We start from the raw sequence: 15916 nt of genomic DNA, 5'->3' as shown, positions 1-15916 counted from the left end.
ATGCTCTTGAAGCACTCCCATTTTTCCTCCGTGTTCTTTGTTCCCAGGGTTCTATCCCATTTGATATTTTCTAGCAGCGAGCGCAGTTTAGGGAAATTGGCTCTTTTGAAATTCAGTGTCCTTATATTACCCTTGTGTTTCCTATTACTGTAATTAATACTGAAACCAATTGACCTATGGTCACTGTTCCCTAAGTTGTCCCGTATTTCTATATCCGTGAGCAGGTCTGTATTGTTGGTAATCAGTAGGTCAAGTACCGCATTGTTTCTTGTCGGTGCATTCACCATCTGACCCATGAAATTGTCCTGCAAAACATTTAGGAACTGCCGAGCCTTGGCTGAATGCGCGGTTCCTTCTGCCCAGTCTATATCAGGATAATTAAAGTCCCCCATTATAATGACATTTCCCATCCTTGCTGCCAATCCTATCTGTAACATGAGGTCCGCCTCACCCTCCTCCCTCTGGTTGGGGGGCCTATAGCATACGCCCAATATTACCTTCCCCACCGTGCCTTTCCTTTGAAGCTCTACCCATAGGGATTCTGCCTCGTCCATAGCTCCATTATTAATATCATCCCTCATATTTACCTGTATACTGTTCTTAATATACAAACATACCCCTCCCCCTTTTTTACCCTCTCTATCTCTGCGATAAAGGGAATACCCCTGAATGGTCACCATCCAGTCATGAGAGCTGTCAAACCAAGTCTCAGTTATCCCCACAAAATCTAAGTCCTCCTCAAACATCAGCAGCTCCAGCTCTCCCATCTTGTTGGCCAGGCTTCTGGCATTGGTATACAAGCCTCGTAATTTTGATCGGTTACATTTATCCTCATTTGATGTTTTTAGGCTGCTCTCTTGATTTTTCCCCGTACCCACCCTGGGTATAGGAGCTCCGAAAACCCTACCGCTAATGCCCCCATTTCTGCCCTCTGAAACTTGCTTTCCACTGGCTAATTCTACATCTGTACCCTCCCCCCCATTCCCTAGTTTAAAAGCCCCTCTAACTTTTTGGCCATCCTGTCACCCAGTACGGCTGCACCCACCCCATTTAGGTGCAATCCGTCCCTACCAAAGAGCCGGTGACCGACTGAGAAGTCGGCCCAGTTCTCCAGGAACCCGAAACCCTCCTTACCACACCAGCTCCTCAGCCACTCGTTAACTTCCCTAATCTCCCGTTGCCTCTCTGGTGTGGCTCGAGGTACAGGTAGTATTTCGGAAAATACTACCTTGGAGGTCCTAGTCCTCAACTTAGCGCCTAAGTCCCTGAAATCGTTTAGGACTCTCCGTCTTCCTCTGCCTATGTCATTGGTACCCACGTGTACCATGACAGCTGGGTCTTCCCCAGCCCCACCCAATAATCTGTTCACCCAATCCGCGATGATCCCTTGAAACACATCAACCCCATCACCACAGATGCCTTCCAGTCCTCCTGCTTTACTGAAAAAAATCCTTGTCCTGGAGGTCTCCTGATTGCAAAAGGAGATTCTATATGCATACTTTCAGCATACATTTGTGAGTATGATGTATGGCATTTCTTTAAATTTTCCAATAAATGTCTTATGATATTGCTCTAGGTCGGTGCGCCCTTCTCTTGTCTCCTATGTTTTCAGTCCATATGGTCACCCATCATCCTGAGAGGGAATCAAGAGCCTAGATGCCAGCAATACAGCCGTCCCTTTAATGCAGCACTTGAGCGCAGGAGATTTTACTTGTATTAGTGGCACATCAACAGTTTTTTTTTTATGTACGTTCATTGTGTTTGAGGGGGTAAATCATATTGCTTCAATTCAATGCACTAATATGTTTTTCGGGGTTTTTTTTTTTTTTTTTTTTGCTTTGTTACAGTGCCTTTAAAAAGTATTCATACCCCTTGAAATGTTCTGTATTTTGTTATGTTACAACCAGAGTTGAGCGGACACCTGGATGTCCGTGTTCGGCGGGTTTGGCGGAACTTGAAAAAAAAAGTCCGGGTCCGTGTCCCGGACTTTTTCCGAACTTTACCCAGACACCGAACCCCATTGAAGTCAATGGGGACCCGAACTTTCAGGCACTAAAATGGCTCTAAAACACCTATGGAAAGGGCTAGAGTGCCACAAAAGGCAGCAAAATGTAGTTAAGAGCATGGCAAGTGCTCTTAAAAAAAATTCCCCTTTAAATCAATTTTTTAATAGCAAATTAGAACAGCAATCTGTGGTGAAATATAGCTGAACGCTGCACACAACAGACTGATAAAAATTGATTTTTTCTCCCTCCTCCTCCTCCTCCTCCTCAGAGGGGTCAAGTGAGGGCAAAAAGATTATGTTCACTGCACCACCCCCCACACAGCAAAATCGATGTATACTGTCCCTGCCTAATCTCTGCAGCCTGGCCCTAATATGCTCGATAAGATCGTTCACTGCACCACCCCCCACACAGCAAAATCGATGTAGAACACTAACCCTGCCTAATCTCCAGCCTCGCCCTAAAATGCTCTAATAACTCTCCCTGCCTGCACTCCGACCTGACCCTGCATTCTTTTTGGACACAATTTTTCACAGAATCACTGTCTGTCCCTAATCAGCAGCCAGCACGTATGATGTGTGCTCTGTCCCTAAACTACAGCAGAATGACGCAGCGCGCTGGGGCTCTCGAACTTATAAAAACATGGTCACATGCTTCAGATGGCCAATCACAGCTACTAATACATTAGTAGGCATGGCTGGGATGGCTTAAGGCACACCAGTTAAACGCTTGTTGATTGGCTGTTGAAAGCCCGCCATTAAAAGCGCGCCATTAAATACAAAACAGGAAATAAAATGACCTAACACGGATTTTAACCCTGAACATACAGTAAAGTTTTCGGGTCCGTGTTCGGGTAACAAAAATCCAATTATTCGGTACGAACACGAATAATACAGTCCGTGTTCGCTCAACACTAGTTACAACCAAAAACGTAAATGTATTTATACTGAGAATACATTACACACAGGTGGACTCTATTTACCAATTAGGAGACTTCTGAAGGCAATTGGTTCCACTAGATTTTAGTTAGGGGTATCAGAGTAAAGGGGGCTGAATACAAATGCACTCCACACTTTTCAGATATTTATTTGTAAAAAATGTTGAAAACCATTTATCATTTTCCTTCAATTTCATAATTATGTGCCACTTTGTGTTGGTCTATCACATAAAATCCCAATAAAATACATTTCCATTTTTAGTTGTAACATTACAAAATGTGGAAAATTTCCACATTTTTTGAAAACTTTTTCAAAGCACTGTATATGCTTGAATTTAATATTTGCAAAACCTTGATTTTCAGAGATTGATTTACAAGTGCCCAGCCAGGACATTCCTTGAAGGCAGGGACTGATGTCTATAATATGTAAAGCATTGTATAAATTGTCAGCACTGTAATTTCAACGTACCACAGTTTGAAACATTCTGATTAACATAAAATATTTGTAATAACTTAACCACTTGCTGACCGCTCACATGAAGCGTACTGTGGCAAAGTGGCTCGTTATCGTCCAGCGACGTAGGTCTACGTTGCTGGACTCCTCCCCTTGTGGGTGGCGTGCGCGCCGCCTGAGGCTCGCTCCCGCTGTATTCAGACATAGCGGGAGTCGGGCCAGGGGAGGAGCGTCAAGGATGACCGCCGCTCTTCCCCGATCGTCGCTTGTGTAAATAAAGCGGGCGGATCTCCTAAGTGACAGGCAGTCACAGATTACAGGATTCAGCATAGCTGAACCTGCGATCTGTGCCTGTGTCACACAATCCCCTCCCCCCACACATACAGAGAGCACTAGATCTCTTCCTTTGTTCCCCCTTTTTATGTTTATCGGTGAGAATCCCTCTGGAGGTGATAGGCTATCCATAGCCTTTACTATTTGAAGGTCCCTGTGTATATACAACGCTGGGATTGACCCAGCAGTGGGTCTAGAGTGGAGGTGAGAGACCAATTCACCTGGTGGTGGGATTGCACTAATCACGAAAGCACTAATTAAGTTTTACACAAGATTCTTTTGGACACGTGAATTCACCGTTTATTTGATTGATTGTATGGACATTGGAACATGTATGGACACTTATTTTACTACACTATGTGTGCACATGACTGGCGCAACACTACTTTTTGGTTTATTTTGTTATCCAGAGGTTGCTTTTACAGATAGTCGAGCCACTCTGTCAGAATTTCCACTCAGGAATTTCGACAAAAATGGAAATTGGTGTGCATTTGGGTTAGACATGGGTGCATACTTTCCAACTATCTGGGATTAAAAAGTAACACAAGAACACAAATCATGTAGGCAAAAGACACACAACTGCCGTGCTCTAAGTTATACAGACTATAAAGAATAAGTATGCCAAAAATAAACAGTTAAACCACCAAGTGCTTATTTTCAGACCTACCTGTTGTGTTGCACACAAATCCTTCCTTATTTCTAAAAATAATTGCAAATCTGTGACAAACCATCAGATTCAAATCTTGTATCTATAGGGCCACACTGAGAGATGAAACAGTCTATATAATCTCTTTACTAAAACCACCAGCTTGAGCATATTGAGTTTGATAAACAGTAATTCTAGAGTCTATAAGCCTCAAGCAAGGTTAATTTGAGCCCCTTTAGAAAACTACCAATAAAACTGCCACCTTGTAAGACCTCTAGAAGAGCATTCTGCAGGCTCCAATGTATCCTGACTATAGTTGGGGTTGTAAACATTTTATGAAACCCTATTGTAAAATACTTGTGTAGAAGGATTTATAGTGAGGGCTACTCAGTGTGTCCAGTGTGTGATTCATCTGGTGTCAGGGAGTGTCCCCAGCTGATCCAATGGGGAGGAACTTTGGATGCTTGAGGAAACCTGACCAATGACACACAGGCTTTTGGTACTGTCCCAGGGGTTGGCACAGACAGTGGTGCATTATGGGACAGGGTATAAAAAGCCATGGGCACATGAGGTAGAGGTCTTTGGGCGGGAAGCCAGGTCCCAGAAGGAGGGTGCGGCTGCCTCCTCTTCTGCAGCAGTTGGTGGTCATAGGCAGTCGGCCTAGTGTACCAGTGTTATGAGGCTGAACCCAGAGGTCCAGGAGAGCTGACTACAGGAGTTGGGGCATTGGAGAATCTCGAAAAACAGTGTCGTGAGTACAGAGGCACTTGCCCAGGGGTCTGTCCAGGAAGGGGACCACTCCGGAGTGTAGAGTCAGTGGACAGTGTCAGCTAGCCCAGAGAGAAAGGGGGTACTAGGGGAATACCCTGAAGAGAAATACTCTAGGAACACTTACCTCATTTTCATTCAAGCGGTTCAAGTGGCGGGATGAAGTAGCAGACTTGCCACTTTCTCAAGTTAAAAGTCCTCAGCATTGTAAATAGTAAACAGTTGGAGTATCCCACTCATCCCTTCTTCCATCCCAATTTAAATAAAAACACAAAAACAACAACCCCTGAACTGATCTTTGACTGAGCCAAGAACTTAAAGTGTTATGTTTTCTGCAACCAGTTGCTACGGGTATCCCAGGGGAATACCTAAAGTGTAATATCCAGCAGTCCTCTAGGGGGCAGTGATACAATTGTTAAAACATTTCTTGGTTTGGTGTTTTTGCAGATGGTTAATAGTCATTATTATCCTCCAAGAGAAGAGGCTCCTAATGTATGGTTTAATTATTTTACCAGAGTATTTAAAAGAATACATATTCAGTCTGGTGTTTTTTTTAACTGTCAGAACCATGATCTATTAACATTCCATTAATTCTGATATGATTAAATTACAATCATAACTAGCTTCTACCCAAATATAAAAGAAAATGACAATCAGTTTGATATCACACATGCCTATGCCATTATGCCCCAGAAATGGATAAGCCACATTACCTCTCCTAAGGAGAATGGGCATAAGATCAATATTATGTATTTTTATTTTAATCTGTGCAATAATATGTTGGTTGTCAGATTGAAAAACGGGGTCATCTAGAATTATTGATATAGTTAGATAAGTGACATTAAAGGTATCAGATTTTTAGAGGTATAATCAAACACTTCAGTACCCCTACAACCACCCATTGGCTGCTGTGATAGGGTAGAGGTTGGCTCAGTGACATTCTCTGGAGCAGGGCTCAAAATTTAAATTCCTGAGCTACTAGCCAGGCCCTAAGAGTTACTTACCACCAGCTGCCCAACTCAACCACTACCCTGCCCCACCCTGCCCCTAATTCTGCTCTGAAACACGTCCTCATAAATTATCTCATGAAATTACACTGTTAAATGTTTTATGCAGAATTAAGTTACAAAAATAAATATTAACAATAACAACTTTAGCAATATTTACATAAAGAATATTATATTACTCTGACTGTGATAAATAAATTAAAGATAAAATACGATGATTGGGTACTATAGGCACTGTAAACATCATTACTGCCTTGTTAAATAAATATTTAAAGAAAAAGGAAAACCAATGAATGACACTTTCACTGATTTAGGATGAAGAGAGACTTACAGAGGAGCGCAGCACTGGACAGGGGACCGGGAGCTGCAAAAATTAACTTTTCCTATTGCCAGCTGGTGATTGGTTGCTAGGTGGTCCAAGCAACCAATCACTAGCTTTTTAATAGGAAAAGTTAACTTTAGCAGCTCCTGCCCAACCCCCCCCTACCGCCCTGCCCCCGCCCTTCCCCACCCCTGCTTCAACTAGTTCTTTGCCGACTCCTGCTGCATGCCATGCCCTGCTAAGTGAATGAAGGGGACGGAGGCTGGGAAGGGAATCGGCTCCTGTTCAACCCCACCTGCCGGCGGCACCAGCCCCCCCCCCCCCCCCCTGATGCAGCTCCCTACTCACCCTCAGCTTATTTCTACTTGCCTAATGTGAGCAGGTGAGTGGACATTTTGAGGGCTGCTCTAGAGGGTGCATGAAAAGCTGCTGAAATTAGCAGATCATAGCTCTCAGTCTTCCATCAAATCTCTTCCAGAAAGATAAGAGTCATTCCTGAGGGCTAGTGACTTTGTAAAACTGGATTGGACTCATTTTGTGGATTGCACAAGATCAAACGAACATTGTGAGGTGCTTTTTCAGTCCCATTAATTTTGCTGTAGCTTGTTGTCTATTCTGTAGTATTTTTTTTTGTTGTTATTATTCTTCTTTTCCTTTCATTAGAATTATACTTTAAAATATTTTAACTGATTCTCTAATTGCTCTAATCAGAAAGTAATGCCCCATACACACGTGCAGATTATCTGAAGACTTTTGTCTGCAGACTTACCAAAACCATATAATATGAGGTCAAACCTAAACACTTTCAATTTGTATGCAATCCGGCAGGCCCTTGCACTACATAGAAAAGGTAAATCTGCAGACAAAAGTCTTCAGATAATCTGCACGTGTGTACGGGGCATAAAGGATTTCTGCTTCTTTGAAGAGCACTATCATATTTTAAAACAGAGTTCCACCCAAAAGTGGAAGCTCCACTTATCTGCTTCCTTCCCCCCTCCGATGCCACAGGTAAACAGGTACCTGCTCCTACTTCCATGTAAGGGCGCTGCGGCGATCTACGTCATTTGCTGCCCCTCCTCCTTCCCCCTGCTGCCTTCTGGGAGGCACACACAGGTCCCAGAAGACTTTTCAGAAGTCGCAGAAAGGCTTCACTGCCTGTCTCCCTTAGTAAGAATGCCAGTGCCTGCACCTGGAGCCGATGGACGGGTCAGCTTGGGGTTCTGACATTGCGGGCTCCCTGGACAGGTAAGTGTCCTTGTATGAAAAGTCAGCAGCTACACTATTTGTAGATGCTGACTTTTATTTTTTTCCCCCCAGACTGAAATTCTGCTTTAACTCTGTTACTTTCCTGTCTGCGGGGCATTGAGTATCATTCACAGACACCTTTTGCTACAGTAAATATTGTGAATGTTGTGTGTATCCAGAGCCGGTTCACATACAGGCGACCCGACTTGACGGGGCGACCTGTGAAGTTGCGATGCACAACGCGCACCGCGACCTCGGAGCGACATGCACAGACTTCATATCATTGAAGTCAATGCAGGTCGCTCCAGGTTGCCCCAAAGTAGTACAGGACCCTTTTTCTAAGTCGGAGCAACTTGTGTCGCTCCTATTAGAACGGGTCCTGTGCTAATCTATGGGAGGCGACCCATGGCGACTTGTCAGGCGACCAAGTCGCCTGACAAGTCGCCCCAGTGTGAACCGGCTCTAAAACGTGGTGGGAACTATTGTTTTTTGAGTGTAAATGGTAATTGCAGACTTGACAGACCTGACAGTTGATGCTTAAATTGTTGTCCTGCATGCTGGTAAATCTCTGTGCAGGGTGAAGCTGAGAGTGCAATTGTCACACTCTGACACCAGTGGTGGATTTTGAGACTGCTGCCATCACATATTGTTAAAAAGTGTTTAGGCTTTAGACTGTCATATCTAATGCTTCCTTTGTGTACTATTTGCAAAGCTTCAAGACTCTATGTGGATTGTTTAAGACATTTTGAACTGTTACTGCTTCCTTATCCTACATATTCCATTGACAGTTTTTTAATATTACTCATTGACAATGGCCTATGAGTATCTGGGTCACCTCTTTAGTGAGTACACCCTGCTTTCTGTCTAACATTTCCTTTCATACAGTTTTAATTCTATGTATTCTTTTTAAAAACTTCCGTATACATTTGAATTTTAATGAATGTAAGCAGTCTTGGCTTACAGTGGAGACCGAAATTACTTTGAACATCCACTTGTTTGTAACAAGCCTGTGATGTTGGCCCCTAAACAATATCTCCTCTAAACTTTCTTTGTGCCAAATTGAACATGGTCCAAAAAAAACAGGAGAAAATGGTTACAATTTAACTTAGGTACACTGTTGTACAGTTAACTTTAGCAGCTCCCGCCCAACCCCCCTTACCGCCCTGCCCCCGCCCTGCCCCCGCTCCGCTCCCACCCCACCCTCGCTTCATCTAGTTCTTTGCCAACTCCTGCTGTATGCCAGGCCCTGCTAAGAAAATGACAGGGGGCGGAGGCTGGAAGGAGAATTGGCTCCAATTCAACCCCACCTGGATGGGGCTCCACACTCACCCTCAGCTTATTTCCACTTGCCTAATGTGAGCAGGTGAGTGGACATTTTGAGGGCTGCTCTAGAGTGTGCATGAAAAGCTGCTGCAGTTAGCAAATCATAGCTTTCAGTCTTCCATCAAACCTCTTCCAGAAAGCAGAGTCATTCCTGAGGGCTAGTGACTTTGTCCAAATTGGATTGGACTCAATTTGTGGATTGCACAAGATCAGACAAACATTGTGAAGTGCTTTTTTAATGCCATTTATTTTGCTGTAGCTTGTTGTCTATTCTGTAATTTTTTTTAGTTATTATTCTTCTTTTGGTTTCATTAGAATAATATTTTAAAATATTTTAACTGAGTCTCTAATTGCTCTAATCAGATAGCAAAGAATTTCTGCTTCTTTGAAGAGCACTATCATATTTTAAAGCAGAGTTCCACCCAAAAGTGGAAGCTCCGCTTATCTTCTTCCTTCCCCCCTCTGGTGCTACGTTTGACAATTTTTGGGGGGGAGCGGATACCTTTCAAAACCAGGTACCCGTTCCCACTTCCGTGTAAGGGTGCCACGGCGCTCTACATCATGCGGCCCCTCCTCCTTCCCCCTGCTGCCTTCTGGGAGACACACACAGGTCCCAGAAGACAGCGGGACCATTCAGAAAGCGCTGCAAGGCTTCACATCCTGGTTCATTAGTAAAGATGCCGGTGCCTGCACCCAGAGCCGTTGGATGGGTCGGCTTGGGGTTCCAACATTGCAGGCTCCCTGGACAGGTAAGTGTCCTTATATTAAAAGTCAGCAGCTACAATATTTGTAAATGCTGACTTTTAATCCCCCCCCAGACTGAAATTCCGCTTTAACTCTGTTACTTTCCTTTCTGCGTGGTATTGAGCATCACAGACACTTCTTGCTACAGTAAATATTGTGAATGTTGTGTGTATCCATTAAAACGTGGTGGCTGCTATTGTTTTTCAAGTGTAAATGGTAATTGCAGACTTACCTGACAGTTGATGCTTAGATTGTTGTCCTGCATGCTGGTAAATCTCTGTATAGGATGAAGCTTAAAGTGCAATTGTAACACTCTGACACCAGTGGTGGATTTTGAGACTGCTGCCATCACATACTGTTAACAGTGTATAGGTTTTAGACTGTCACATCTAATGTGTCCCTTGTGTACTATTTGTAAAGCTTCAAGACTCTATGTGGATTGTTTAAGACATTTTGAACTGTTACTGCTTCCTTATCCTACATATTCCATTGACAGTTTTTACTATTACTCATTGACAATGGCCTATGGGTATCTGGGTCACCTCTTTAGTGAGTACACCCTGCTTTCTATCTAACATTTCCTTTCATACAGTTTTAATTCTATGTATTCTTTATAAAAACTTCCGTATACATTTGAATTTTAATGATTGTAAGCATGATAGTGAAAAATCCTATGCGCTAGACCATATACTAGATGTAATAAATATATCAAATGAGTAGTAGATATAGAGTGAGGATAGGGACCAGAGATTAGCAGCCAATTCTTTGTAGTGTCACCACATACATAGAAGTAAATGAAAGAAATCAATAAATCGGCACTCAATCAATCCCAATCAATTAGATAAAATATACATAAATACACATAAAAATGCAAATAAATGATCATCTATGGCATCAAATAAATATGAAACAATATATATATAGTGATGTGGTAAAAGTGCACAGGTGCAAAGTGCATAAAGCTGAACCACAATAATAGCCGCAAAAACAGTAATGAACCGAATCACTATAAGAAAGAAGTGATAGTGAATAAAGGTGCAAAGTGATGAATAACTGATCAGATAAAGACACCAATGATCCAATAGAAATTGAATGGTGAGAATGACACAGTAAAATAAATATAACTTTGTAAAAAGTGAATAGTGACTAAAATTAATAAATAGAATAAAATACGGTAGAATAAAAAAATATAAATAGATATGTGAAGCAGAATACCCCAAAAGGAAAAAAACAGGGGTATATGAAACCATAAAAAGATAAACACTTAGTAAAGTGGCGAATAACCATAAACAGTTCATAAGTTTGTGGAAAGTCAAAAATTCCTATGGAAGGTGCTGATGTGCAAAATTGCCAGATGTGCGGGAAATTGTGAACATTCAATAGGTAGGTGCGGGAAAACTGCTTTTCAATACGGTGGTGAGCGTGTATCCTTAAATGAGTGAAATGGCCGCTCACCTCCAAAACAGGCAGGCTATCTATTGATACAAACACTCTCAGGCAAAAAGCGCAGTCAATTAACAGGCCAAGGTCAGTGCACATGGAAGTCAGAAACGTGGTTTAAAAGGGCAGGCAAAGGCATCATCAGTAAACAGGCTGAGGTCGGTGCACGTGGAAGTCAGAAACATGGTTTAAAACGGCAGGCAAAGGCATCATCATTAAACAGGCTGAGGTCAGTTCATGTCGAAGTCAGAAATGTGGTTTAAAGCGGCAGGCAAATGCATCGTCGGTATACAGGCCAGGGTCAGTTAACGTGGAAGGTAGAAACATGGTAGCAGAAAAATTATCCACACAGGAAACTAGTAAATGGCAGTCTTTTAAAAATAAGGGGAACTAATATCTTACAGATGTGTGATACATTCTGAAGCATTCTCCGATGCACAGGCCAGGTTAGGAGGGACATTGGGGACAATGATAACTAGTGTCTCTTCTAACTCATCCTCTGTTGCACACACAACATTTCTTTTGGCTCCTTGTTCCTGATTCTATGGGGGGAATGGTATAGGGAACATATTGCTCATGAAGTTGACTCACACTATCAGAGCGAATGCTTCCTGGGGCCGGTCCTTACTGGTAAATTAGGGCAGTAACAATATTATTTTTGATATATATTTGAGGTAGGTGCTGGGTTGGTTTTCTGGGGATTTTTGATAGCAGACAAACAAATTAAACATGGCCATATGAAAGAGATGAAATGCAAATTTTTTTATACCAGTAACGAGACTTTCGGTTTGATAAATATAGTTGCAGCATGTGATCATTTAAATCCCCACCCCCATGAACTGATTATGATTAGGGTTGAGCGGACACCTAGATGTCCGTGTTCGACGGGTTCGGCCGAACTTTAAAAAAAAGTCCGGGTCCGTGTCCCGGACTTTTACCGAACTTTTCCCGGACACCGAACCCCATTGAAGTCAATGGGGACCCGAACTTTAAGGCACTAAAATGGCTCTGAAACACCAAAGGAAAGGGCTAGAGTGCTGCAAATGGCAGCAAAACGTAATTAAGAGCATGGCAAGTGCTCTGCAAACAAATGTGGATAGGGAAATAACTTAAAACAACAAAAAAAACCAGAAAAATAAAACAATGCTCTTCTTCATCTCTGAAGGACGAGGCCCATATGGAGTAGGAGGGAGGTTGAGGTGGTGGTGGATGTGGCGGTGACATAGGCATGCGCACAGGGTGTGCCGGGTGTGCCTGGGCACACCCTAATCACCTAGGGCACATAGCATTGCCAGTGAGGAGATGGGAAAGATCTCCCTCGGACCTGCTCTGCTCTATTTCTCTTTGCCTACAGGTACATGGCCCCGATACATTACTCTCCCTGCTGGCAAACACATGCATGTGTATTTCAACTTTGGGGTGCACACCTTAATGCAATAGGCTGCGCACACCTATGGGCGGTGTAGGTGGAAGCGGTGGTGGAGGAGGACCAGGGCCGGATTAAGAGCATCATGGGCTTGGTGCTTAGGATTTTGAAGGGCCTTAAGGGCCGTGCCTTGCCATGCACCCAGAGGAGGAAGGGTGCAGCCATGCATGCCTAATTCAACATGGGATGCTGTCTCTGAAGCCCATAAACACATCCATGCATCGGCAACTGTCCCTCCTTGTCCGGCCTTCGCGCTGTGTGGGGAGGTTCTGAGGGTGCTGCCTGGGGAAGCGAGCATAGAAGCCAGACTTCTGTGTTTACAAGTGACAGAAGAGCGGTAACAGTGAATATGGCCAACCCGGGGCCTATATAAAAGGTAGGGGCCTGGAGCTGCAGCTCCAATAGCCCCTACGTTAATCTGGCCCTGAGGAGGAGGACGAGGTAGCCAACACTGCTTCTTTTCACAAATTTTAAATGAGGGTACACCCCAAAAGAGTGAGAAAGAGCAAAAATGGAACAATGGGTGGGTAAGGTCAGTATCCATTGCTATTCTGCATAAGGTACGGAAAAGTCCCGTGGGATCCATGCCTGGTTCATTTTAATGAACGTGAGCTTGTCCACATTGTCTCTGGACAGGCGGCTGCGCTTGTCTGTTATAACGCCCCCAGCCGTGCTAAATACCCGTTCAGATAATACACTGGCTGCAGGGCACGCCAGCACCTCCAAGGCGTAAAGGGCAAGCTCAGGCCATGTGCCCAATTTGGAGACCCAGAAGTTGAAGGGGGCAGACCCCTCATTCACTACATGTAGGCGTGTGCACACATACTGCTCCACCATGTTGGTAAAATGCTGCCTCCTGCTAAGACGTTCCATCTGAGCTGCTGGTGCTGCTGTTTGTTGTGGCGTGCTGACAAAGCTTTTCCACATTTCGGCCATGCTAACCCTGCCTTCTGAGGTGCTGGCGGTGCCCTGGTTGCGTTGGCGACCTCCTCCTCCTCCCCCTCCTCTGCCTTGTGCTTCCACTGCGGCCCCGCTGTCAGATGGGAATGCCAGCAGCATGGCGTCTACCAGCGTGCGCTTGTACTCGCGCATCTTGCGATCGCGCTCCAGTGAGTGAATTAAGGACGGTACGTTGTCCTTTTAATGGGGGTCCAGCAGTGTGGCCACCCAGTAATCAGCACAAGTTAGAATGTGGGCAACTCGGCGGTCGTTGTGGAGACACTGCAGCATGTAATCGCTCATGTGTGCCAGGCTGCCCAGAGGCAACGAAAGGCTGTCCTCTGTGGGAGGTGTATCGTCCGTGTCCTCTGTATCCCCCCAGCCACGCACCAGTGATGGCCATGAGCTGGCCTGGGTGCCACCCTGCTGTGAACATGGTTCCATCTCCTCCTCCAGCTCCTCCTCCTCCTCATCCTCCTCATCCTCCAGAACTGTGCCCCTGCTGGACAATTGTGTCCCTGGCGTTTGTGTGTGCAGGAACCCACCCTCGGAGCCCCTTGCGAATGACTGCCCTGAAAGCCTTGGAAATGTTACCTCTTCATCCTCCTCCTCCTCCTCATCCTGTGCCACATCCTCTTCCATCATCGCCCGAATTGTTTTTTCAAGGAGGCATAGAAGTGGGATAGTTAAGCTGAGAACGGCGTCATTGCCACTGGCCATGTTGGTAGAGTACTCAAAACAGCGCAACAAGGCACACAGGTCTCGCATGGAGGCCCAGTTATTGGTGGTGAAGTGGTGCTGTTCTGCAGAGCGACTCACGCGTGCGTGCTGCAGCTGAAACTCCACTATGGCCTGCTGCTGCTCGCACAGTCTTTCCAGCATGTGCAAGGTGGAGTTCCACCTTGTGGGCACGTCACATATGAGGCGGTGAGCGGGAAGGCCGAAGTTACGCTGCAGCGCTGCCAGGCGAGCAGCAGCAGGGTGAGAACGCCGAAAGTGCGCACAAACGGCCCGCACTTTCTGCAGCAGCTCTGACATATCGGGGTAGTTTTTAAGGAACCTCTGCACCACCAAATTCAGCACATGCGCCAGGCAAGGGATGTGCGTCAAACCGGCTAGGCCCAGAGCTGCTATGAGATTTCGCCCGTTATCGCACACCACCAGGCCGGGCTTGAGGCTCGCTGGCAGCAACCACTCATTTGTCTGCTGTTCCATGCTCCTCCACAACTCCTGCGCGGTGTGTGGTTTGTCCCCCAAACAGGCAAGTTGTAAAACTGCCTGCTGTCGTTTACCCCTGGCCGTGCTGAAGTTGGTGGTGAAGGTGTTACGCTGTCCGGATGAGGAGGCGGTAGAGGATGAGGAAGCTGAGTAGGAGGAGTTAGGAACAGGAGGCAAACTGAAGCGCCCTGCAATCCTCGGTGGTGGAAGGACATGTGCCAAATTGCTATCCGCCTCAGGCCCATCTGCCACTGCATTTACCCAGTGTGCCGTTAGGGAGATATAACGCCCCTGACCGTGCTTACTGGTCCACGTATCGGTAGTTAGGTGGACCTTGGCACAGATGGCGTTGCGCAGTGCACACCTGATTTTTTTCCCCCACTTGGTTGTGCAGGGAAGGGATGGCTTGCCTGGAAAAGTAGTGGCGGCTGGGCACGACGTACTGTGGGACAGCCACCGACATAAGGTTTTTAAAACTGTGCGTCTCCACCAGACGGAATGACAGCATTTCAAAGGCCAATAATTTTGAAATGCTGGCATTCAGGGCCAGGGATCGCGGGTCGGTAGGGGGGTACTTCCTCTTCCTCTCAAGTGTTTGGGAAATGGAAAGCTGAACGCTTCCACGGGACATTGTGGAGATGGTTGTTGGTGACCCAGGTGGTGGTGTTGCTGACAGATCGTCTGTTTGCGGGGTGGCAGGTGCCGGTATCACTATAGATGTGGCTGGAGCGGCCGAGACTGCAGCAGAAGAGGAAGCAGGATGAGCCAGAGACGTTTCTTGGTTTTGAAGGTGTGTACTCCACTGCAGCTCGTGCTTTGCACTTAGATGCCTGATCATGCAGGTTGTGCTCAGGTTGAGAAGGTTTATGCCTCGCTTCAAGCTCTGATTGCACAGGGTGAAAACCACTCGTGTCCTGTCATCAGCACATTTTCTAAAGAACTTCCACGCTAGAGAACTCCTTTGAGCTGACTTTGGTGCGCTCGTTCCCTTGCTGCGTTGGGCAGTAGCGGGCGTAGTGTCTAGGGCACGGCCGCTCCGCTTCTGCACCCTGCTCCCTCTTCTGCTGTGCTGGTGGCTCTGTGCGACCACCGCCTCTTCCTCCAAACTACT

The sequence above is a fragment of the Pelophylax lessonae genome, assembly GCF_965119305.1.
Source record: "Pelophylax lessonae genome assembly, chromosome: 5".
NCBI classification, from domain to species: Eukaryota; Metazoa; Chordata; class Amphibia; order Anura; family Ranidae; genus Pelophylax; species Pelophylax lessonae.
The sequence above is the reverse complement of the archived record's forward strand: the minus strand, read 5'-3'. Positions refer to the sequence as shown.